This window comes from Meriones unguiculatus, chromosome 4 (genome assembly GCF_030254825.1).
Source record: "Meriones unguiculatus strain TT.TT164.6M chromosome 4, Bangor_MerUng_6.1, whole genome shotgun sequence".
In the NCBI taxonomy this organism is placed as follows: domain Eukaryota; kingdom Metazoa; phylum Chordata; class Mammalia; order Rodentia; family Muridae; genus Meriones; species Meriones unguiculatus.
This window is the reverse complement of record NC_083352.1, coordinates 55,497,032-55,522,496: the sequence shown is the minus strand read 5'-3', so window position 1 is coordinate 55,522,496 and position 25,465 is coordinate 55,497,032. Positions and strand designations below refer to the sequence as shown.

At 38.8% G+C, this 25,465-nt stretch overlaps 2 pseudogenes; one reads left to right on the top strand and one right to left on the bottom strand.

Annotated features, from left to right (window-relative positions):
* Positions 1 to 18,579: 18,579 nt before the first annotated feature.
* On the bottom strand, positions 18,580 to 20,171 carry LOC110540511 (28 kDa heat- and acid-stable phosphoprotein-like; annotated as a pseudogene).
* Positions 20,172 to 23,295: 3,124 nt separating this feature from the next.
* On the top strand, positions 23,296 to 24,381 carry LOC110540512 (glyceraldehyde-3-phosphate dehydrogenase-like; annotated as a pseudogene).
* The last annotated feature ends 1,084 nt before the right edge of the window (positions 24,382 to 25,465 follow it).

Genomic DNA, 25,465 nt, shown 5'->3' with positions numbered 1-25,465 from the left:
CAAAGTAGATGCTGAGCCTGATTGCCAACTGTCGGGTAGAGTGAATGGAATTTTATGTAAGAAGTGGGAATTAGTAAGAGCTGGAAAGAACAGGGTCTCCACAAGGAGAGCAACAGAACAGGAAAATTTGAACACAGGGAACTTCCCAGAGACTCATACTCCAACCAAGGACTATTCATGGAGATAACCTAGAACCCCTGCACAGATGCAGCCCATAGCAGTTTAGTGTCCAAGTGGGTTCCATAGTAATGGGAAGAGGGACTGCCTCTGACATAATCTGATTGGCCTGCTCTTTGATCACCTCCCCCTGAGGGGGGAGCAGCCTTACCAGGCCACAGTAGAGGACAATACAGCCACTTTTGATAAGAACTGATAGACTGCCCAGACCTCCTTCCTCCTCGGCAGCGGCACAGTGGACTCATCTTTCTCAGCGCAGACCTAACTGCCTGGGGTATACAGCCGCTGAGACGGAGCCCCAACCACTTTAGCGGCAGACAAAAGCCAGCAGTACGTGTCCCGGAGTCCCAGATTCATGCAGCCGCTGCACCATCCTCCCAGGGCACGAATCTGCTAGACACCATACTAGCTCCGCAGGATCGCCATCACTGACGGTACGGCCCGCCCAATCCCACAGTGACAGAGAAAACGCTATATACTCACCAAAACCAGGCAGAAACGTCATACAACCTGGACACACCAGGCGCTGGGCCTCCCAAGCTTGGAGAGCACAACGAAGAGATCCCAGGACTTCCCAGAAAGCATTGGGACTAGCAACCCAGGCTCCAGTTACAGCGGGACATGGCGGCAGAGCAGCACTGAACTGGCGGGGCACCACAGCCCTCCAGTTTAAGACTAACCAGGGCCAAACCAGAGAACAGAGAGCCTGGTTACCCCATCCCTGCTGAAGTGACCATCCTGAAATCTCCAGCTTCAGCAAGACCTCAGAACCTGGCAGTGACAGCAGCACAGAACTGGCGGAGCACATCAAAGAAGCAGGGCCAAACCAGAGAGCAGAGAGCCCCGGATACCAAGATCTCTGCCAAGAGACCTGCCTGTAAGTGAGTGCACCCTTGAGAATCTGCAGTTCCCCAGATCCTGGGTCCTTCTAAATCAGAAGCCAGGCATTGAACCCCCCTCCCACCCACATACCCACTTTGAGAAACAGAGGGGCACTAGGGACATTGAAGTTCCTGCCCTGTGGGCCTGATTGAGGAGTTAAGACAGTTAATGCCACAAATTGCGCTGCGATCATCATTAGCACCTGCGACACATACAGTGCAGAACCCCTCCCACACACTCAAGGGTTCAACATTAGCCATCACTGTGTCCCTCGAGAAACTCATCCACGCACACTTACACACACAGACACACACACGTGCGCGCGCACACACACGCTTGCATTTGCCCCGTTTGCGCCTGCGTACTTTCCTCCCACAGGTACAGCTAGTCATCAGCACACGCTGAGAGTGCTCAGCTTCCTGAAGAACTCTCCAGATACCAGAGAGAGACAGCACCAGTCTGATCTGCAGAATCCAAAAACAAACAGGGAAGGTTTCAGATAAGCCAATGGCCAGGGGTAGGCGAAAGAACACTTCCAACATAAATCAGGACATCATGACTTCACCAGCAAACCCCAAAATCGATGGATACTCCAATTCAGCAGAAGTACAGGAAAATGATTTTAAAGCCATGCTTGCCCAATTATTTGAGGCTCATAAGGAGGAAATGAACAAGTCTTTCAAAGAGATGGCCAGTCAATTGGAGGCAAAGAAAGAAGAAATAGACAATATCCTTAAAGAAACACAGGCAAACATAGCCAAACAAATAGATACACAAGTAGAGGAAAAATTAGTGGCATATAAGAAGGAAATTTAAAAAGAAATAGAGGCCATCGTAGAGAAACAGGAATCCAAATTCAAACACATGAAAGAAATGGTGCAAGGCATGAAAACAGAATTAGAATCAATAAAGAAAACACAAAATGAGAAAACCCTTGAGCTGGAGAACTTGGAGAAAAGATCAGGAACCACAAAGGTAAGCATCACCAACAGAATACAAGAGATGGAAGAGAGAATCTCTGGAGCTGAAGACACACTTGCAGAAATGGATACTTCTCTCAAAGAAAAAGTAAAATCAGAAAAGTTCCAATCACAAAATATCCAAGAAATCAAGGATGCTATGAAAAGACAAAATCTAAGAATAATAGGAATTCACGAAAAAGAAGACTCCAGACTCCAAGGTCCAGAAAATATTTTCAAGAAAATCATAGAAGAAAATTTTCCCAACTTAAAGAAAGAGATGTCCATAAATATACAAGAGGCCTACAGAACTCCAAATAGAATAGACCAGAAAAGAAACACATCACATCACATCCTAGTCAAAACACTAAATCTACAGAACAAAGAAAAGATATTAAAAGCAGCAAGGGAAAAAGGCCAAGTAACATATGAAGTAGACCTATCAGAATCACACCGGACTTCTCATCAGAAACTATGAAAGCCAGAAGGGCCTGGGCAAGTATCATGGAGACTCTAAGAGATCACAAATGTCAACCCAGACTACTATACCCTGCAAAGCTTTCAATCAACATAGATGGAGAAAACAAAATATTCCATGACAAAACTAAATTTACACAATATCTACACAGCAAACCATCCCTACAGAAGATACTAGAAGGAAAACTCCAATCCAATGAAAACAAATTCACCCAAGAAAACAGGGCATACAGATAATGTCCCAACAAAAATGAAAAGAAAACAAGCAATGAAACAGGGTTAGATCATCGACTCCATTACAAAAGGAACTAACATGCATTGGTCACTATTATCTATCAATATCAATGGACTCAACTCACCAATAAAAAGACACAGGCTAACAGAATGGTTAAGGAAACAGGATCCAACATTCTGTTGCATCCAAGAAACACACCTATGCAACAAAGACAAACACTACATCAGAGTAAAGGGCTGGAAAACTGTTTTTCAAGCAAATGGTTCCAGAAAACAAGCTGGAGTAGCCATCCTAATATCTAATAAAATAGACTTTCAAGCCCAGTTAATCAAAAAAGATAAGGAGGACCACTATATTCTCATCAAAGGAAAAATCCACCAAGAGGACATCACAATCTTGAATATCTATGCCCCAAATACAAGAGCACCAACATTCGTAAATGAAACATTATTAAAGCTTAAATCATACATTGATCCTAATACCTTAATAGTGGGAGACTTCCACACTCCACTCTCACCAAGGGACAGATCAACTAGACAAACACCAAATAGGGAAATAAAAGCACTCACAGAATCCCTAAATCAAATGGACCTAATAGACGTCTACAGATCATTTCACCCAAACTCAAAAGAGTACACCTTCTTTTCAGCACCGCATGGAACCTTTTCCAAAATAGACCATATAGTGGGTCACAAAGCAAGCCTCAACAGATACAAAAGGATTGAAATAATCCCTTGTATACTATCTGACCACCATGGACTAAAGCTAGACATCAACAACAACAGAAACAACAAAAAGCCGACACGCACATGGAAACTGAACAACTTACTACTCAATGACAGCTGGGTTAAGGAAGAAATAAAGAAAGAAATTAAAGACTTCCTAGAATTCAATGAAAAGGAAGGCACAACATACTCAAATTTATGGGACACATTGAAAGCAGTGCTCAGAGGAAAATTTATAGCACTAAGTGCCTGCAAGAAGAAATTTGTAACATCACATACAAACAACTTAATGGCCCAACTGAAAACCCTAGAAAAAAAAGAAGCAGATACACCCAAGAGGAGCAGACGGCTGGAAATAATCAAACTAAGGGCTGAAATCAATCAACTAGAAACAAATAAAACTATCCAAAGAATCAATGAAACAAAAAGCTGGTTCTTTGAGAAAAATCAACAAGATAGACAAACCCTTAGCCAAACTAACTAAAAAGCAGAGAGAAACTATCCAGATCAGCAAAATCAGAAATGAAAATGGGGACATAACCACAGACATTGAGGAAATCCAAACAATTATTAGGTCATACTACAAAAGCCTATATGCCACAAAATTTGAGAATCTAAATGAAATGGATAATTTTCTTGAAAGATTCCATCTACCAAAACTAAGTCAAGATCAGGTAGAAAGACTGAATAGCCCTATATCTCCCAAGGAAATCGAAGCAGTCATTAACAGTCTACCCTCCAAAAAAAGCCCTGGATCAGATGGCTTCAGCGCAGAATTCTACAAGACCTTCAAAGAAGTGCTAACTCCAATTCTCCTCAAGCTATTCCACAAAATAGAAACAGAAGGAATACTACCAAACTCATTCTATGAAGTCACAGTCACCTTAATACCTAAACCACACAAAGACCCAACAAAAAAAGAGAACTTCAGGCCTATCTCTCTTATGAACACTGACGCAAAAATACTCAATAAAATACTTGCAAACCGAATCCAAGAACACATCAAAGATATCATCCACCATGACCAAGTAGGCTTCATCCCAGGCATGCAAGGGTGGTTCAACATACGGAAATCCATCAATGTAATCCACTACATAAACAAACTGAAGGAGAAAAACCACATGATCATCTCCTTAGATGCCGAAAAAGCATTTGACAAAGTCCAACACCCATTCATGTTTAAAGTCTTGGAGAGATCAGGGATACAAGGTACATACCTAAACATAGTAAAGGCAATATATAGCAAGCCTATAGCCAATTTCAAACTCAATGGAGGGAAACTTAAATCAATCCCACTGAAATCAGGGACAAGACAAGGCTGTCCATTGTCCCCATATCTCTTCAACATAGTACTTGAAGTCCTAGCCAGAGCAAGAAGACAACTAAAGGAGATCAAGGGGATACAAATCGGAAAGGAAGAGGTCAAAGTGTCACTATTTGCAGATGATATGATAGTATACATGAGCGACCCCAAAAATTCAACCAGAGAACTCCTTCAGCTGATAAACACCTTCAGCAAAGTGGCAGGATACAAAATCAACTCAAAAAAAATCAGAAGCCCTCCTATATACCAAAGACAAAATGGCTGAGAAAGAAATTAGGGAAACAACACCCTTCACAATAGCCACTAATAACATAAAGTACTTTGGTGTGACTCTAACCAAGCAAGTGAAAGACCTGTTTGAGAAAAACTTCAAGTCTCTGAAGAAAGAAATCAAGAAGATATCAGAAGATGGAAAGATCTCCTGTGCTCATGGATTGGTAGGATTAACATTGTGAAAATGGCCATACTTCCAAAAGCAATCTACAGATTCAATGCAATTCCCATCAAAATACCAACTTAATTCTTTACAGACCTTGAAAAAAAGATTCTCAGCTTCATATGGAGAAACAAAAAACCCAGAATCTCCAAAACGATCCTGTACAACAACAGATCATCTGGAGGTATCTCCATTCCTGATCTCAAGCTGTACTACAGGGCAACAGTAATAAAAACTGCATGGTATTGCCATAGAAACAGAAAGGAGGATCAAAGGAACTGCATAGAAGACCCAGAAATAAATCCACACACCTATGAATACTCGATATTTGACAAAGAAGCCAAATCCATTCAATGGAAAAAAGACAGCATCTTTAACAAATGGTGCTGGACCAACTGGATGTCTACATGCAGAAAAATGAAAATAGATCCATATTTATCACCCCGCACAAAACTAAAGTCAAAGTGGATCAAGGACCTCAACATAAAACCAGATACCCTAAATCAATTGGAAAAAAAAGTGGGGAAGAGCCTAGAACTCATTGGCACAGGAGACAACTTCCTGAACAGAACACCAACAGCACAGGCTCTAAGAGCAACAATCAATAAATGGGACCTCATGAAACTGAAAAGTTTATGTAAAGCAAAGGATACCATCATCAAAACAAAATGACTGCCTACAGATTGGGAAAGAATCTTCACTAACCCTTTATCTGACAGAGGACTAATAACCAGTATATACAAAGAACTAAAAAAAAAAGCTGAAAAGCAGCAATCCAAGTAATCCAATTAAAAAATGGGGAACAGAGCTAAACAGAGAATTCTCGACAGAGGAATATCGAATGGCAGAAAAACACTTAAAGAAATGTTCATCCTCATTAGCCATCAGGGAAAGGCAAATCAAAACGACCCTGAGATATCACCTTACACCCATCAGAATGGCCAAGATGAAAAACTCAAGCGATAACACATGCTGGAGAGGTTGTGGAGAAAGGGGAACCCTCCTCCACTGCTGGTGGGAATGTAAACTGGTACAACCACTCTGGAAAGCTATCTGGTGCTTTCTAAGACAAATAGGAATAGTGCTTCCTCCAGACCCAGCTATACCACTGCTAGGTGTATACCCAAAGTTTGTTCAAGTACACAAAAAGGACACTTGCTCAACCATGTTTATAGCAGCTCTATTTGTAATAGCCAGAACCTGGAAACAACCCAGATGCCCATCAACGGTGGAATGGGTACAGAAATTGTGGTATTTTTATACAATGGAATACTACTCAGCAATCAAAAAGGAAGAAATCATGAAATTTGCAGGCAAATGGTGGGATCTAGAAAAGATCATTCTGAGTGAAATATCCCAGAAGGAGAAAGACAAACATGGGATATACTCACTTATATAGACCTATAAGATATGATAAACATAATGAAATCTATACACCTAAAAACGATAATCAATTGAGCGGACATGGGGTGAGATGATCAATCCTCTTTTAGAAAGACAGATGGGATGTGCATTGAACGTATGACAGGAGTCTACTGAGCGCATCTGAAAGACTCTAACTAGCAGTGTTTTCAAAACAAAGACTCATGACCAAACCTTTGGCAGAGTACAGGGAATCATAAAAAAGAAGGGGAGTTAGTCTGATGGGGAAAGGATAGGAGCTCCACAAGGACCAAATATATCTGGGCACAGGGTCTTTTCTGAGACTGACATTCAACCAAGGATATGTATGGATATAACCTAGAACCTCCACTCACATGTAGCCTGTGGTAGCTCAGTAACCAATTGGTTTCCCAAAGTGAGGGGAACAAGGACTATTTCTAACAGGAACTCAATGACTGGCTCTTTGGTCTCCCCACCCCCGAAGGGAGGATCAGTCCTGTTAGGCCACAGAGGAGGGCTTTGCAGCCAGTCCTGAAGATACCTGATAAAACAGGATCAGATGAATGGGGAGGAGGTCCCCCCTATCAGTGGACTTGGAAAGGGGCACGGTGGAGATGAGGGAGGGAGGGAGGGACTGGGAGGGAATGAGGGATCGGGACACGGCTGGGATACAGAGTTAATAAAATGTAACTGATAAAAAAAATAAAAAAATATAAAGTAATAAAAAAAAGAGAACTGATAGACTAAGATCAGAAAGGAGAGGAGAACCTTCCCTATCAGTGGACTTGGGAGGGGCATGCACGCAGAAAGGGGAGGGAGGGTGGGATCTGGAGGGGAGGAGGGAGGGGCTTATGGGGGGATACAAAATGAATAAAGTGTAATTAACAAAAAATTTAAAAAAGAAGCAAAACATTGGATTATTTGAATAAAGATGAATTAAAATGGTAGTGAAGCATTTAAATGTTTTACAAATTCAACATTCTTGAGAGAAAATATATTCACACAAGAATAGTGGTGCAATAGCAATATTTGTTTCAAGAAATTTTCCTAGTTCAAAAGTTGTATCAGTTTGAACGTAAAAGTAACAGCATTTCATTGATGTATTTATATATATAAATACATATTTATATAAATATATATATATATGCATGTATAAAATTAAATAATACCAGAAAAATTAACTAGAGAAAGAACAGTGGAGCATAAATAATTGAGATCTTTGGGAGGAAGGAAAAGGGAAGCAGAAAATAATGTAATTTTATTTTAATTCAAAAAAAGAAAAAAAGAAACATGAAATACTGACTTTTTGTTCACATACATACCATATATATACTGTATACATACATATATAATAGACATTTATTTATGAGAATGAATAATCTGTATATATATTTACAGAAAATATAATTTTTAAGAATAAAAAGTTTCAAATATTTTTATCAAATAAAATCAAAAGTATTTAATTATATTATTTACAGAAATAATAGAGAAATGGAATCTGTACAGTGTACCTTTCCATCTCTTCTATTTACCCTGTCAATAGCAAAAACCAATAAAAACAAAATATGTTAAAAATAATAAATAAAAAATAAACTGTTCTGAAAAATATATGAAGAATCAAAAGCAAAAATAAAAAAGTACACCTAAAGAAGATAAACAAGAAAGAAGTCCAGGGGTAAGATAATCAATCCTCATCTAGAAAGACAAAGGGGATGGACATTGGAAATAGGAGAAAACAAGTAACAGGACAGGAGCCTACCACAGAAGGCACCTGAAAGACTCTACCTAGCAGTGTATCAAAGGAGATGCTGAGACCCATAACCAAACCTTGGGAAGAGTGTAGGGAATCATATGAAAGAAGGGGGAATTATTATATCCTAGAGAAGACAGGGAGCCCCACAAGGTCCAAATATACCTGAGCACAGGGGTCTTCTATGAGACTGATTATCCAATCAAGGACCATGCATGGATATAAACTACAACCCTTGCTCAGACATAGCCCATGAAAACTCAGTATCCAAGTGGGTTCCCTAGTAAGGGGGACAGGAATTGTTTCTGACATGAACTCATGAGCTTCCCCTCTCCCCTGAGGGAGGAGCAGCCTTGCTAGGCCACAGATAAGGACATTGCAAACATCCTCAAGATATTTGATAAGCTAGGGCTAGATGGAAGGAGAGGAGGACACACCCTCTCAGGGGACTCAGAAGAGGGCAGGGAGGAGATGAGGGAGGGAGGGGAGGATTGGGAGGGAAAGAGGGAGAGGGCTACAACTGGGATACAAGTGAATGTATAAAGTTATATAAAAATAAAAAATATTTAAAAAAATAAAATAAAATCCATGAGTTCAAAAAAATAAAAATAAAAAAGTGAAAATATATTATCACAGGAAAATTATAAAATTGCACAAGACTGAATTTTCTCTTCAGAAAATATAAAGTTCTCAGACTATGTGTTTTGAAACATTCACATATATTTTACTTATTATACAACAATATTATTTCCAATGGAAATGAAATTATAATAAACTATTCATAATTGAGTTACTCTGAATTACAATGGTTATCCTCACTATTTATTAGGATAGTATAAAGAATTTTTAGTTATTTAATAAAAAATGTATTACAATGCATTATATTTTCAACATTATGAGCATAACAGATACAAATTATTTTATAAAATATTGAGCATTCTTGAAAGATATACGGTAAACATTTGTTCTATATGCTTTAAAACTTCTGTTAGAATTTATGAAATCATAAAGTTGTTATATTTATATATTACGTTTAATAATCAAATAATATATGTAAAGCACTTCTGTATTACTTATATCATTAGCAAATATTTGAATACAACATCTTCAGGAGAGGAAGTTATGAATAGCCTGGTGCACTGAGCTTGTCAATAGAAGATTCAAAGTCTTAATTATCTTAAAAAGGTGTTCTTTGGGTGGATGACACCTAAATGAACATCGGTAAAAAGTCCCAATTTATTTCTAATATCAGAGATCAGACCTCTACTCTTGCCTAACGAGTCTAAAACAAAAAGGGGGAACTGTAGAGAGCTGCGGAATGCTGTGCCTTAAAGATGGAGCTGGTTTCCGCCTTCCACCTTCCCGATGGTGAGTGCTCTCTGTCACGAACAATTCCACATTTGGCTAAGGCTGAGGATCTGGCTTGCTTCCATGTATGTGGACCTATCTGCATTGCCCACATGGCACACTGGGGTTGGCTACCCAGAGGCTATTTAAGCTGTGGACTGGCTTTCCCCAGGGTCAGATGATTGTTCAAGGTTCCTGAATAAACTGCATTGAAAAAAAAAAAAGGTGTCTATTAAACATATGTGTTGTGCTTTGACAAGGAAGTGAATGTGTGGTGATTATCCTCAGTAGCTAGGAGGGTGAAGTTTGTTTTCAAAGAAAACTAGAAAACTAGAAAAATGAACTTAAGGAAGATTAACACTGATTTTTAACTCTTCACTCTGCTAATCTGGTATTTTAAAATATTATTAAATAAAATTACTACTACTACTATTATTATTATTTACAATTTATTTGCTTTGTGTCCCATTTGTAGCCCCCTCTTCATCTCCTCCTGGTCCCACTTTCTTCCCTCTTTTTCCCCTATTCTTCTTCCCTAGTCCACTGATAGGGGAAGTCCTTCTCCCCTACTGTCTGACCCTACCTTATCAGGTCCCATCAAGACTGCTTGGATTTCCTTCCTCTGTGAGCTGGCTAAGTTGCCCCACCAATGAGAAGTGACCAAGGAGCATGAAACTGAGTTCATATCAGTTCTCTTCTTCCCTTACTAAGGTACCAACAATGGAGACTGAGTTGTCTATGGGCTACATCTGATTAGGAGGTCTAGGTCCTCCTATTTATGGTCTTTGATTGATGCATCAGTCTCTACAATCACCCCTGGGCCCTGCTTTACTTATTTATTTATTTACTTATTTAGTTCTTTATTTAAACATTTATTTATTTATTTATTTATCATCTATTCATTTATTTATTTAAACATCTATTTATTTATTTATCATTTATTTATTTATTTATTTATTTATTTATTTATTTTGGCTTTCTTGCTCTCCTTCTGTGGCTCCTGTCCCCCTCTGGGTCTACATGTAGAAGAATGCAGAGATGTGAACTTATCATCATGCACAAAAATAAAGTCCAAGTGGATTAAAGACCTCAACATAAAACATGACACCCTAAATCTGTAAGAAGAAAAAGTGAGGAAGAGTCTTTGTAAGCATTGGCACAGGAAACAACTTCCTGGACAGAACAGGAAGTGCTCAGGTTCTAAGATCTTCAATAAATAATTGGGATCTCATGAAATTGAAAAACTTCGGCAAATAATCTGGTATTTTTTTATATATACTTTCACAGTAATAATTTTATTTTTAACTAAGTGATGGGAACTAGAGTATGCTCTTATTTATGAGACTCTAAAAACCATATCATTATCTCATGTACTCTTAGTTGGCAAATTGGTTATTACCATACATTTTGTGGGTAATAGTGTACATGATGAGTTTTAACTGGCAACTTAACACAGCCTAGAAACACCTAGTGGAGAATTATCCAGATCAGGTTTACCTGTGGTCATTTCTGGCCATGTCCATAATTTTCTTAATTATTAATTGATATAAGAAAATCCAGCCCACTGTGGGTGGCACTATTCCCTAGGTAAGGAGTTCTGAAAAGTTTTTTTTAACAATTAAAAAATATATTTATGTACATGATAACCCATCACCAAAACAAACAGGCACAAGGAAAACATACATGTGAAGATATGTTCAGAATCATAGATCATCAAGAAATTCCAAATTCAAATAATATCACTGTGCAACTGATATAATAACTCCAATCCAAAACATAAAACTTTTACAGCATTAAGACTTTTTTTTTTTTTACTACTAAAAGACTTGCAAGATGGTATATCCACTCTGAGAAACACTTTGAGTACTTCTTACAAAATTAAGTACAACTTTACCACTCCATTCACGAGCCAGCTCCTTAGTAATTACTCAAATACGTTAGCAACTTATTTTCACAGGGAAGCCTGTTCCTGAGTGTCTACAGTGAATATTCTTATAATTACCAAAACTTTGAAAAAAAAGCTATCATCATGTCTTCCAGTGGGTGAACAGAAAAACACAGGAGGGAATGCTCATGAGTACATGGTCTGGGGAAGAGAAACTTGTCACACGAAAACATGAGACACCTTAAAGCCTGAGTCCAAGTAAAGGGTTAAAACTACAAAAAAAAAAAAAAGCTACATATTATGTAAATCATATGATACTCTGGCAAAATACGCTATATAAAAACTAAAATGGATCCTCATGACCAAGGCATTGCAGTCAAAAGGAGGAGTAGGGAGAGACTACGTGGGACAGGGAAACAATTTTTGCGTCCTTGACTCTCTTCTGTATGATTTTGTAATGGAAGGCTCCTGTTACACACTTTTAAAATGGCGTAGAGTACTGAAGCCTGGTGAGTGAGTTCCTATCTAGGCTCCATTAGAGCCTGAGATGTGAGGATCAGGAGGAAGGGGAAATGATGCTTTGGATAACAACTCTTTGTTTTATCATGAGTAAGACATTTACCAAATTTTGCAAGAGCAATAACGGAGGGGGTGGTCAGTGTATGGAGGACTGCATGAAGACATTCTGCCTTTCTTCCTATATATGACAAGCTATCAAAAATTAGGTCTCAAGTAACCAAAAAAATTGTCACTATTTTTTTTAGTTTTTATTTAATTTTATTTTTTTCTTTTTTTAAATTTTATTTTTCTTTATTTTTCTTTTTTATTTTTTAACTTTTATTAATTATACTTTATTCACTTTGTATACTCCCATAAGCCCCTCCCTCCTCCCCTCTTTTTTTTTTATTTTTATTTTTCAATGCAGTTTATTCAGGAACCTTGAACAATCATCTGACCCTGGGGAAAGCCAGCCCACAGCTTAAATAGCCTCTGGTTAGCCAACCCCAGCGTGCTACGTGGGCAATGCAGATAGGTCCACATACATGGAAGCAAGCCAGATCCTCAGCCTTAGCCAAATGTGGAATTGTTCATGACAGAGAGCACTCACCATCGGGAAGGTGGAAGGCGGAAACCAGCTCCATCTTTAAGGCATAGCATTCCGCAGCTCTCTACAGTTTCTCCTTTTTGTTTTAGACTCATCAGGCAAGAGTAGAGGTCTGATCTCTGATATTAGAAATAAATTGGGACTTTGTACTGATGTTCATTTAGGTGTCATCCACCCAAAGAGCATCAGACCCGTCCGATACCTTTTTCTCAGAGGCGGGACCTGGGGCATCAACCCGCATGCAATCAGACATGCTCTTCTCTGGGTCCAAAGCGGTTGACCCTGAGTGCAGTGCTTAGCCTCGCATCCTGAGCGTAACATTTTAGCTTTTTATGGTAGCCAACCATGCTTGGGGAGACTGTCCTGCTTCAATGGCTGTTTTAAAAAGGGGAAAAAAAATAAAGAAAACTAGATCAAGCAAATAAACAAAAATTCATTTATAGTTTTCTACTCCTGAGTGTAGATGTGATGTGAGTAGCTAATCTTGGCCACACTTTGGGCAGAGTGGAGGGAATCTTATGGAAGAAGGGGGAGATAGAAAGACCTATAAAGCATAGGAACTCCACAAGGAGACCAACAAAGCCCAAAAATCTGGGCTCAAGGGGTCCTGAAGAGGTTGATGAATCAACAAAGGACCATGCATGTAGAGGACCTAGAACCCCTGCTCATCTGTAGCCCATGGGTAGGTAACTCAGTCTCCAAGTGGGTACCCTGGTAAGGGGATCAGGAACTCCCTTGATTTTTTTATATGGACTCATTGGCCAGTTCTTTTATCACCTCCTTCTGGTGTGGTGGCTTGAATAGGCCACAGAAAAGATGAATCCAGACAGTCCTGATGAGACCTGATAGGCTAGTGTCAGATAGTAAGGGAGGAGGACCTCCCCTATCAGTGGACTAGGGGCAAGGGGAGGAAAAGGGAGTTATGGTGGGACTGGGAGGAGATGAGGGAGGATACTGCAACCAGGATAAAAAGTGCATATATTGTAATAAATAATAATAACAACAAAGAAAAAAACTGAAAAAATTAAAAATAGAGAAAAGCCAGATCAAGCACACAAACAAAAATTCATTTATAGTGTGTTGCGCATGACTGTGGATGTGGTGTGAGTAGCTACTTGAGTTTCCTGTCTTGAATTCCTTGGAAGGTTAGGGTATAAGTTATATTTATAAGCCACACAAAGTTTTTCTTTTATATATTGCTTTCTGCAAGATATAATATCACAGCAACAGAAATAAAACAAGAACAGATTGTAAATGCTGATGTGTGCCTACTTCTTTCATAGCTTGTGCACAGTATTTGACTGTTATGGCTAAGAAGTTATCATGAGAAATAACTAAATTATGACTATAGTAGTTTTCATTACTACCTATAAATACAGATATTTGTTTATTTAGATTGGAACTACTGGAATCTTTGTTTTGTTTTAGTTCTTTTGAAAAGGTTTACACCATTCACATTCAGCTAAGGCAATACAAAAGAATGCACAGAGATTTTAAAAAGTTCACTGTTGCATGTTTTCTCCTCATTTGTACATATTGGAATCAGCATGAAGAGGTTTAATGATTTATGTTGATAGGATAGGTGGAGGTGGATGGGAAGATAGATTTAAAACAGTAACAGCAACCATCCTCTTATTTGAAAAACAAACATGATGAAATTTAGGAATTATATAGAGATAGCAAGAGCCTTACAGGAAGCATTTACTGGTTCATTTTTCAGAGTGAAGGAGAACTAGAAATGCAGCTATTTATTAAGTCTCTACAATTGCATACCTGATCATATTTTATACTAAGAATAGTGTCATAAACGACGCTAAGATTAAAAGGAACTGTCAAATATAAATGTCTTCATGTTTTCCTAGAGAAAAATTTATTTTCAATGGATACTAAATATTTATAAACATTAAACTAAATGTAATTTTAAACTGTGATAGTTTGCTATAGCACATTTTTACCCCCTGGGATTTTAAAACAGTAAGAGAGCTTGCATTTTCTACAAAGATATTTTGAAATCTCTAAAGGACCATATGTAGCAGGATTCAAAAGTTGCCATGGAAACAAGAAATTAAAAACAACAAAACAATAAAGTTATTTCTTATGCATTCATAAGGCTTGCATAATTGCAAGCATATTTTATTTCCGTACTGTTAGTAAATGTTCCATCGTTTCTTTTCAAACTTAGCTCAACTGTTTTAATCTTGTGTTATTTTTATCATTAACTGGATAAAACTAGGCCTTTGGCTAATTTTACCATTCCTGATTATTTATTCTGTTCTTTTACAATTGGTAGAAAAAGTTACATATAAGAAAAATATTTCAGGTTATTGGAACAAAGCAATCAGTGGACTTGGGGAGGGGCATGCATGCAGAAAGGGGGGGGAGTGTGGGGCCGGGAGGGGAGGAGGAAGGGGCTTATGGGGGATACAAAATGAATAAAGTGTAATTAATAAAAGTTAAATAAAAATTTTAAAAATTCAATATAAAGAAAACAAATCATTTATAATTTATTACAAAATTTACTTTTATATTGCTTTTTTGATGAAAATATCTTTTATAATTGTTTTCTAATGCAAGAATTTCCCAAGTCAGGAAATGGGTTTGGAAATCATTGCATCATCTCAGAGAAAGATGTACTTGTTTCTATGCAGAAAGATTGACACAATTAGGCATGTCTCTTTTATTAATAAAAACATAAGGGTTCCTAATTCAGCCATCAAATGTTTGTCTGTGTATGTGTTTGTGTGTGTGTGTGTGTTTACACTGAAAGATAATAATTACATAAAAGCTTTGCTAAAAGGAGAAACAGAGAGAAGCAATGGTAGGGATTCTGTAAAGGAGTCTATGACACTTATGTAAGTTTTTCTAGAAAAGGATCCTATAGCATTACATTAGTGCCTACAGAGCTAGTCTCCTTGGCATTTTTCAGAATGTATGAAATATGTCCCAAGGGGAGAGTTTGAGTTTCAGTAACTATCAAATCTGCAGTAGTATATATCATGGAACTTAATAATACATCATTCCATCCATTTATAATTTATTTTTTATCTTATTGATTTTTTAATTTATTATTATTATTTATTATAGTTTATTCACTTTATATCCTTGCTATAGCCCCCTCCCTTATCTCTTCCCCATCCTACCCTCCCTCCTTCTTCCCCACTTATGTCCCTCCCACTGATAAGGGAAATCCTTCTCCCCTATTATCTGACCCTAGGCTATTAGTTCTCATCAGGACTGTCTCTATCCTCTTTCTCTGTGGCATAGTGAGGCCACCTCACCAGGAGGAAGTGATCATAGAGCAGGCTACTGAGTCCACATAGGAAACAGCCCATTACTAAGGTACCCACATGGAGACTGAGTTGCCATGGGCTACATCTGAGCAGGGGGGCAAGATCCTCTCCATGTAGAGCCCTTGGTTGATTCAGCAGTCTCTGCAGGACTCCCTGAGCCCAGATTTTTGGCTTTGTTGGTCTCCTTGTGCAGCTCCTGTCCCCTCCAGGTCTTTCTATCTCACTTTTCCATAAGATTCCCTGGACTCTGTCCAAAGTTTGGCTATGGGTATCACCATCTGCTTCAATTCCTGTTGGGTAGTCTTTCAGAGGTCCTTTGTAAAAGGCTCCTGCCTGTTCCCTGTCTTCTCCTACTTCAGATAGCTATCTTGTTTGCCCTTCTGAAATAGGATTAAGCCTCTTCCCTAGGGATCTCCTTGTTGTTTAGCTTCTTTAGGATTATAGATCATAGCATGCTTATCCTATATTGTATGGCTAATACCCACTTATACGTGAGTGTATACCATGTGTGGTTTTCTGCTTCTGGGTTACCTCACTCAGGATGATCTTTTCTAGTTCCATCTATTTGCCAGCAAATTTCATGGTTTCCTTGTTTTTAATTGTTGAGTAGTACTCTATTATGCAAATGTACCACAATTTCTTTATACATTTCTCAGTTGAGGGATATCTAGGTTGTTTCCAGATTCTGACTATTATGAATAAAGCTGCCATGAACATGGTTAAGCAACTGTCCACATTGTATGTTTGAGCATATTTCAGGTATATGCACAGGAGTGCAGCTGGACCTTGAGGTAGTACTATTCCTTATATTCTGAGAAAGCACCAGACTGATTTCCAAAGTGGTTGTACAAGTTAACATTCGCAGCAGCAATGTGTAGTTCCTCTCCAGCATTTGCAGCTCTTAAGTTTTTTATATTAGCCATTTTGATGGGTATAAGGTGAAATCTCAGTGTAATTTTGATTTGTATTTCCCAGATGAATCAGGACATTAAGAATTTCTTTAAGTGCTTCTTTGCCATTCAATATTTCTCTATTGGGAATCCTCTATTTAGCTCTCTACCCCATTTTTTAATTGGATTACTTGGTTTGTTGATATTTAATGACTTATTTCTTTGTATATTCTGGCCTGCCCATTTATATTTCATTTTATTTTTAGTTTTGCTTTTATTTATTTTTTATATTAATTACAGTTTATTCACTTTGTATCCCAGCTGTAGCCCCCTCCCTCATTCCTTCCAATTCCACCCTCCCTTATCTCCTCCCATGTCCCTCTTCAAGTCCACTGATAGGTGAGGTCCTCCTCCCCTTCCATCTGACCCTAGCCTATCTGGTCTTATCAGGACTGGCTGCATTGTCTTCCTCTGTGGCCTGGTAAGGCTACTTCAAAGAGCCAGCCACTGAGTTCATATAAGAGACAGTCCCTGTTAACCTTATTAGGTAATCTACTTGACCATGGGCTATATCTGTGCAGGCATTCTAGGTTATTTCCATGAATGGTCCTTGATTGGAGTATCAGTCTCAGAAAAGACCCATAGGCCTAGATTTCTTGGTTCTGTTGCTCTTCTGTTCCCTCCTGGTCTTTCTATCTCTCCCTTCTTTCATAATTTTCACTGCACTCTGCCCAAAGTTTGGCTATGAGCCTCAGAGTCTGCTTTTATACACTGCTCTGTAGAATCTTTCAGAGGCCCTCTGTGGTAGACTTCTGTCCTGTTCCCTGTTTTTTTCCCTCTTCTTATGTCTATCCTCTTTGTCTTTCTGAATGAGGATTGATCATCTTACCCAGGGTCCTTCTTCTTGCTTAGCTTCTTTAGGTGTACAGATTTTAGTATATTTATCCTATATGTCTCATATCCACTTAAAAATGAGTTTATACCCTGTGTGTCTTTCTGTTTCTAGGATACCTCATTCAGGATGAATGTTTATAGTTCCCACCATTTGCCTGAAGATTTCATGATTTCCTTGTTTTTTTGTTTTGTTTTGTTTATTTGTTTTTTTCTTTTTGGTAATGTTGTTTAATCTGCCAAATATACAAGTTAAATTTGAGGAGCATGTCTTGTCTAGGTGATGAGTTAACCAGATCTTTTCTTGAAATGATCAATGGGTAGGGTTAAAATGGGCACTGGCCCTAACCTGGTGGGTGGAGGGAGCAGGAAAGGTCAGGGGTGAGGCCTCATAATAGGAACTGGCCTCTTAGCAACTCAGGCTCCAGGACAGGCCCTGACACCGCTCTTGGCTGTCACCCACAGTAGCTGCCGCTGACACACCCTCCCCACTAATGTGCAATCTACTGATAAATGGAATCTCCTTACCCCACTTCCTAGGTGCTCCCCCCAAACAGGGTTCCAAATTCTAAAAAAGCAAAAATGTTCAAATGGTTACAAATGAAATCCTGTCCTGCATCTTTCTGTCACAAAGAGAGCCACTGCCCCTTCCCTTACCCCCCCCCCCCACACACATCCCCTGAAAGATTCTGTGTCAAGATGAAGAGGAGGCCCCAGGCCAAGCGTCTCCTGGCCATAGGGGTTGCTTCAGAGTTGCCAGGGCACAGGTGAGTAGGACACGGTAGATTCCTGGCAGCATGGTCCAGGTCCTTCCATTGCAAGCTTACTTATTCAGGGAGAGGGACTGCATTCGTTTTCCTAACTAGGTTGGGTCATCGTTGCTTTCCTTTCTTCTTCCCTTTTTGCTGCCTCTTCCTGCTATTTCAGGATGATTGCCAGCCTGGCGATCAAGGCTGATGATTGATCACCCTTGGCCTCCTCTGTCTTCCCAGCCAAACGCATCTTCATGTAGCGCTCTTTTGCTTTTGGTTTCTCGATTTCTTTTTGTTCTCTCCTGAAAGCTCCTTGGTCCATGCAGATCCAGTGGTGTAACCTTGGTTGTTTGTGCCACACGGTTGGGATTCTCAATGTCAATGAGCCCTTCTACACCTTTTTGCTTTTGCAGTTACTCATCCTCTTTATCTTCACCTGAGTCAAGAGACTTCTTATCCTTCTTTGGGTCACCTGAAGCCCCATCTCCACCTTCTTCTTGTTCGTCTTCTTCGTTGGCCTTCTGCTTCTTGGCATGCATCTAGGCATACATCTCCTTTGGGCTTGTGTACTGCCTCACTTGGCCCTTGTGGCCTCCTTTTCTACCTCCTTTAGTCAACTGGGCTCCAGTGGCTGCTGCTGTGGCTGTGAAGGCAGAAGTGGTGGTAGAGCCTAGTACTGACACTGGAACCAGAAATCAATTTCCTTGTTTTTAATTGCTGAGTAGTATTCTGTTGTGTAAATGCACCACAATCTCTGTATCCATTCTTCCACTGAGGGACATCTGGGTTGTTTCCAGGTTCTGGCTATTACCAATAAAGCTGCACACAGATACTCTGATGCAGCCAGAGAACGTGAAGTTTGAGAAACTAAACAATGACTTAATAATTCCAGGAAAATGTCAGTTGAATTTTAATATGTAAGCAATCTACCAAGGTGATAATTATTAAAATTCACCAAGGTGTAACCTACTTTGGACATGACAGAAATCTGGGTATGAAGGGCATTTTCTTAAAAAACACCTGGTGTAGGTCTTTACATGGAAACAAGCCAAAGAATACAGAAGGCAAGTGTCCAAATTACAAAAATCTCAACCAACAAAGGAAAAACACATTTATTGCCAACTTAAACACCAATCAGTACATGTAAAACTAATGTAGAACAGGTTAAAATGTGTTACAAGACAGATGAAACCCTGATTCTCATTCCTGGAAAACATGGATGCTCTAAGAAATGAGGAGGCTATTACTACTAAATACAGACTGTCCCAACAGACTATCTATCCAAAGAAGTAGCTAACTAAAAAGATTAGTATATCCTAGATTGGAAATTTAACTATGAAATGTATTATGACTCAAATGAAAGGACATATACATTGCTATGGTAATATAAATATGATTTTACACAAAATTGTATTCTTCCTATATTATTCAAATTGTGAAAAAAGTGTATATATATATATATATATATATATATATATATATATATGGTGAGCAGCATTAAGAATTGCTGGATATGTTGAAGACATTATAATATAAAACTAGATAGGAAAATAAAGATAGAGATAGAAAATGAGTGTAAATTGGTTTAGTTCTCCACTCTTCCCAGTTAGGTTAATAGGTATCTAAGAGAACCACATCACAGAATATCAATTCATGTACGCATTCAGACCTATGGAATTAAGCACAAAAGTAAACAGGTGGTAGAAATGAAAGTTACTTCTCTAGAGGTTAGAGTGAAATTTGTTCTGAAGAGAATTGTCAAAGATAAACACAGCCACTGATCAGTGAGGTGAGGACAGATTTTAATCTGGAATAGAGGACTGCAGGATAAAGGAATGCAGAATCATTGAGTGCTTTCAGCTGACATATTTAGATATTGTTGGGTATTTTAAAGAAGAAAGAAGTAATCAGAAGGGAAAAGACAAAACAAAACTAACTTAACGTTGAAATAGACAGACACCTTTTGTGTTTGCCTCCTGGTATTTGAGGAAGCTTTTTTCCCCCTACCCTACCATAAAAACCCAAGAACCGTTTTCTCTCCTGTGCTAACAGAAAAAAAAAAAAGCTCTTTTGAAGACTGAAATTTTTTGTTTGTTGTTTATTTGTTCTTGTTTTGTTTTGTTTGTTGTTTGTTTTCTTTTATTTTCCATGCAAATGTCTTACAGAAATCTAGAAGCAAGCTGAGGGTATGTTTCAAAACTAAGTTAGAGTGTGTTCAGGTTTTCCTAAGGCAATATGAATGGCTTGCTCAAAGCCAAGCTCAGGGACTTCCCTGAACTCTGGCATGAAATAGACACTTAAAGATACAATAGACACTGATTGTGTGTGTGTGTGTGTGTGTGTGTGTGTGTGTGTGTGTGCATGCACACTCATATTTTAAGACCATTTTATTTGTAAATAAAATGTTTTTATAAAAATCAAAACTTAAACATGGAATAAGAAGAATGGAGCTTTCTGATCACCTGCACAATGAAATACTCTTGCTTTGTATTATAGTAAGTACGACAAGATTTCACAATTGGCCTTACATCTTTGTTAGCCTCAGACAGAGAGAAAAAGTCAGAATGTTAATAGCTCAGAGACCGAACTGTTGTTAGGAGCCTCTTTTACTTTTTGGCAGACATTGATTGTAGAAAAGAGAGTCTCTCCCCTGAGTTTACCATCCTCCACTCTTGAATGCCAAAAGCATTTAGGGAGACCAAATAGCACTTGTCTCTTGAATCTCAGAGACAGCCTTCCTATGTCTTCCCACATTGAGGCCTCAAATTACATTCTTTCTGTGAGTCCAGCTATAGGACCTAAAACTACTGCTAAAGTTTTTGGCGTATAGTTTAAACTTTTGTTTGCTTGCTCCTTTCCTCTTGGAAATAATTGAATAAACTACTTTGAACAATTATTTCTTGTGGTCATTGCTGTCTTGTAAATAAGTAAAATAAAATCTTAGAGAACACGAGAGAGATTAGCACGTACTATCCTAAGTTTTAGGATGTATCCACCAGTTGTTCTGTGGGATTAGCCACAGCAATGGGCTTCTGTTCTGTTTTATTTAGTTATGTAGAGCTGAAAATATCATTATCAGATAAAAGCTCCCCTCATTCTCCCTCCCACCCCATGTCATTTTTAGATTCTTTCATTCATGTCTTCTTTCCCACTTCTTGTTATACTTCAGTCTAATAACTGAAAGTTTGATGGAAAATAATGTTTTCCTTCCTGAAATGCAAACTCAATGTGTTCAGGCTAGCAACACAGTCCTGTAATCCCAACAACTCAGAAGGCTGAAGGAAAGGAAAGACAAATTTCATGCTAGCCTGAGCTACAGAGTAATTTCAAGGCTATTTTATCTCAGCAACTCAGTGTAATGTTGTATTACTTAATATTTTGATAAAGCATGCTGATCTAGGTGACTTATAAAAGGAAGTGTTTGTTTGGGTTTATGCTTCCAGAGGGATAAGAATTCATCACTGTCACATGATGGACAGTGGCAGGTAGAGCATGGAAGGTAGGGCAGAAAGCTGGGTGATCACATGTTGAACCATATCTGGAGATTGAGACACAGAGAGAAAATTGGGAATTAGGATAGAGACTTAAGCTATCAATCACACCTCTTATGCTCCACTTCCAGATGGCCTTATTTAAGCTTCCAACACGTTGCAACCCCAATGATGCACTTCCTTCAGCAAGGCCACACCATCTTAGTTTGCTTAAAGAGCACCACCACCTGGAAACTAAGTGTACAAATGCCCATGACCCTGTCCCGAAATAAACATAAAATGATTTATACTTAGTGGTAGAAGGCTTTCTTAGTATGAGCGAAGATTTGGTCTCTTCTCCAGTACTACAAAATTAATGACCCGAGTAATTAACAATATGACTTATTTATTTGTCCATCAGTTGAAAGTTGTATGATAAATTAAAACCAAGAATTACTATATGTAAAATTAGGAAGACTACAAATTTAAACCTTTGTCCATATATCCTTAGAAAAAGTAGATTAAACCATAAATAACATTTCTGAAAGATATATTCACTTAAAAGGCTCAAATTTGCCAGCTTCATTGCCTGTTGCTTTAAGGTAGTATATGCTTAGACTTCAGTTTCAAATTATCACAGTCTGTACATAGAAAATGGCCAAAGGGAAGAGGGACTGTTTCTGACATGAACTCAGTTTCTGGGGCTCCTTGATCACTTCTCCCTGGGGGATGTAGCCTTGCCAGGCCACATAGGAGGACAATGCAGCCTTGATGAGACCTGATAAACTATGGTCAGAAAGAAGGGGAGGAGGACCTCCCCTATCAGTGGATGAGGAGAGGGCCAGGAGTAGGGATAAAAGAGGGAGGGGGCTGAGAAGAAAGGAGGGAGGGAGCTAAAACCAGGATACAAAGTGAATAAATTGTAAGAAATAATAAATAAATATTTTTTAAAAAGAAAAAAAGAAATATTGTGGCCAAGCAGATAGCCACTGAACTTGAATGGTTCCTAAGCCAGGCTGCCTTTCCACTGTGGCTTCTACTATCTACACTATACCTGGAGTACACAGCTGAATGGAATTGAGAGTGTGGGCTGTTAGTTAAATGATTATTATCCCATAACCAACAAAAAAATAACAAAGTTTGATGAGAAATTTTTGGAGATTACGTAGGTTGAGTGGATCAGATACCTCAGAATGAATTAGGGAAGAAAAATGGAAAATAGATAAGGTGGAGAGATAGAGAAAACAATGGAAGGTGCTGATCCTCCCTGTTTCAGAGAAGCCTCATCTTTTCATATAGCCTTGTCCTTTAAACTTGATGGTGAAGGTTGGAGAGAATGGCCGTATTGGATGACTTGTTACCAGGGCTGCCTGCAATTATGACAAAGTAGAGATTTTTGTGACCAATAGCCCCTTCATCAACCTCAACTAAACGGTCTACATGTTCCAGTATAACTCTACCCATGGCAAATTCAATGGCACAGTCAAGGCTGAGAATGGAAAGCTTGTCACCAACGGCAAGCCCATCAGCATCCTCCAGGAGCGAGATCCGGTTAATATCAAACGAGGCAATGCTGGTGCCAAGTATGTTGTGGAGTCTACTGGTGTCTTCACCACTATGGAGAAGGCCAGGGCCCACTTGAAGGGTGGGACCAAAAGGGATATCATCTCTACCCTTTCTGCAGATGTCCCCATATTTATGATGGGTGTGAACCATGAAAAACAACAACTCAAGATTGTCAGAAATGATTCCTGCACCACCAACTGCTTATCTCTCCTCCCTCGGCCAAGGCTATCCATGACAACTTTGTCCTTGTGGAAGGACTCATAATCACAGCCCATGCTATCACTGCTACCCAGAAGACTGTGGATGGCCCCTCAGGAAAGCTGTGGTGTCATGGCCGTGGGGCCACCCAGAACATAATCCCTGCATCCACTGGTGCTGCCAAGGCTGTAGGCAAGGTCGTACCAGAGCTGAAAGGTAATATCACTGGCATGGCTTTTCATCTTCCTACTCCCAACATGTCTGTCCTGGATCTGACATGCTGACTGGAGGAACCTGCCAACTATGATGACATCAAGAGGCGATGAGTCAAGCACCTGAGGTCACACTAAAGGGCATCCTGGGCTACACTGAGGACCAGCTTGTCTCCTGCGACTTTAACAGTGACTCCCACTCCACTCTTCCACCTTTGATGCTAGAGCTAGTATTGTCTTCAGTGACAACATGGTAAAGCTCATTTCCTGGTGTGACAATGAATATGGCTGCAGCAACTGGGTGGTGGACCTCATGGCTTACATGACTTCCAAACCCTGGACCACCCACCCCAGCAAAGACACAGAGCAAGAGAGAGGAGTCTTGACTGCTGAAGAGTCCCTCTCCCAACTCAGCCCCCTTTACTAATCATGTTCCTCACAGTTTTCATTCCAGACCCCAGAATAGTAGTCCATGGAACCCTACTTTCTTGAATACTACCAGTAAAGCTCACTGCACCCACCACTCAAAAAAGAGAGAGAGGATAACAATGGTTATAAAACATAAAATGGAATTAGCAAATATTAACTAATGAGAAATAAAGTCAGCTTAAAATATTTGAAATGATCATAATTTTCCATGTTAGTATATTAACTTTAGGAATGATAAAATATAAACTACATGATGTGTGTTAGCATGGTTTCTAAATTTTAGGGTATATGGGGCCAGTACATTCATTGACCTGGTGCTTACTAATATTGCTTTATGTTGTTTGTTTGTTTTGTTTTGATTGTGGTGCTTGTTTATTTTTAATTCCTATAGCATAAGCAAGTGCAGAAGACATAACCTTATGGCCTTTTTCATTTTTTTTTTCAAATCAAGAGTCTGACTAGACATCATGATCCAAAATTTGGGTAGATGGTAATAAACAGAAAAATAAAGTCAATAGATTCACTTTATTTTATTGTAACAAAAGAAATGAATGAGACTGAGTCATTTATTTTTTTACATCTAAAACAACTTATAGGCAAATATTCAAAATGTGTAACTAGGATAAGTAAAGCCTAGAAGAATTATGGCATCATTAAATTGTTTAGTTATGGGGTATTTACTTAGGTGTCTACTGAGGGTGGCTAGGAAAATCTGAATTCCAAGTTATAGAAATCAAAGGGAGATGAGCATATACAGCAGGGCATGGACACATATACATCATGGTGGCTTCTGGCAAAGTTTCTTTTCTTTCCTCAGAATTATTTCAGTGCTAGATATGCCACTGAAAGGAGAAATGTACATGAAATTAACATATAGTAACAATAAGGTTTGGCACACAGAAATCTCCATTGTAATTACTTTTGGAAACAAAGACTTTGTAAAGAAACAGTAAATACTTTTCATCCAAAACAAGAAATTTGCATATATGAACATACATGTTCACTTCCAAACTAAGAAATAAGTATGTGAAATAATATTTTATGTTAAGAAGGCTTTTTTATTTCATGTCACATTGGAAAAG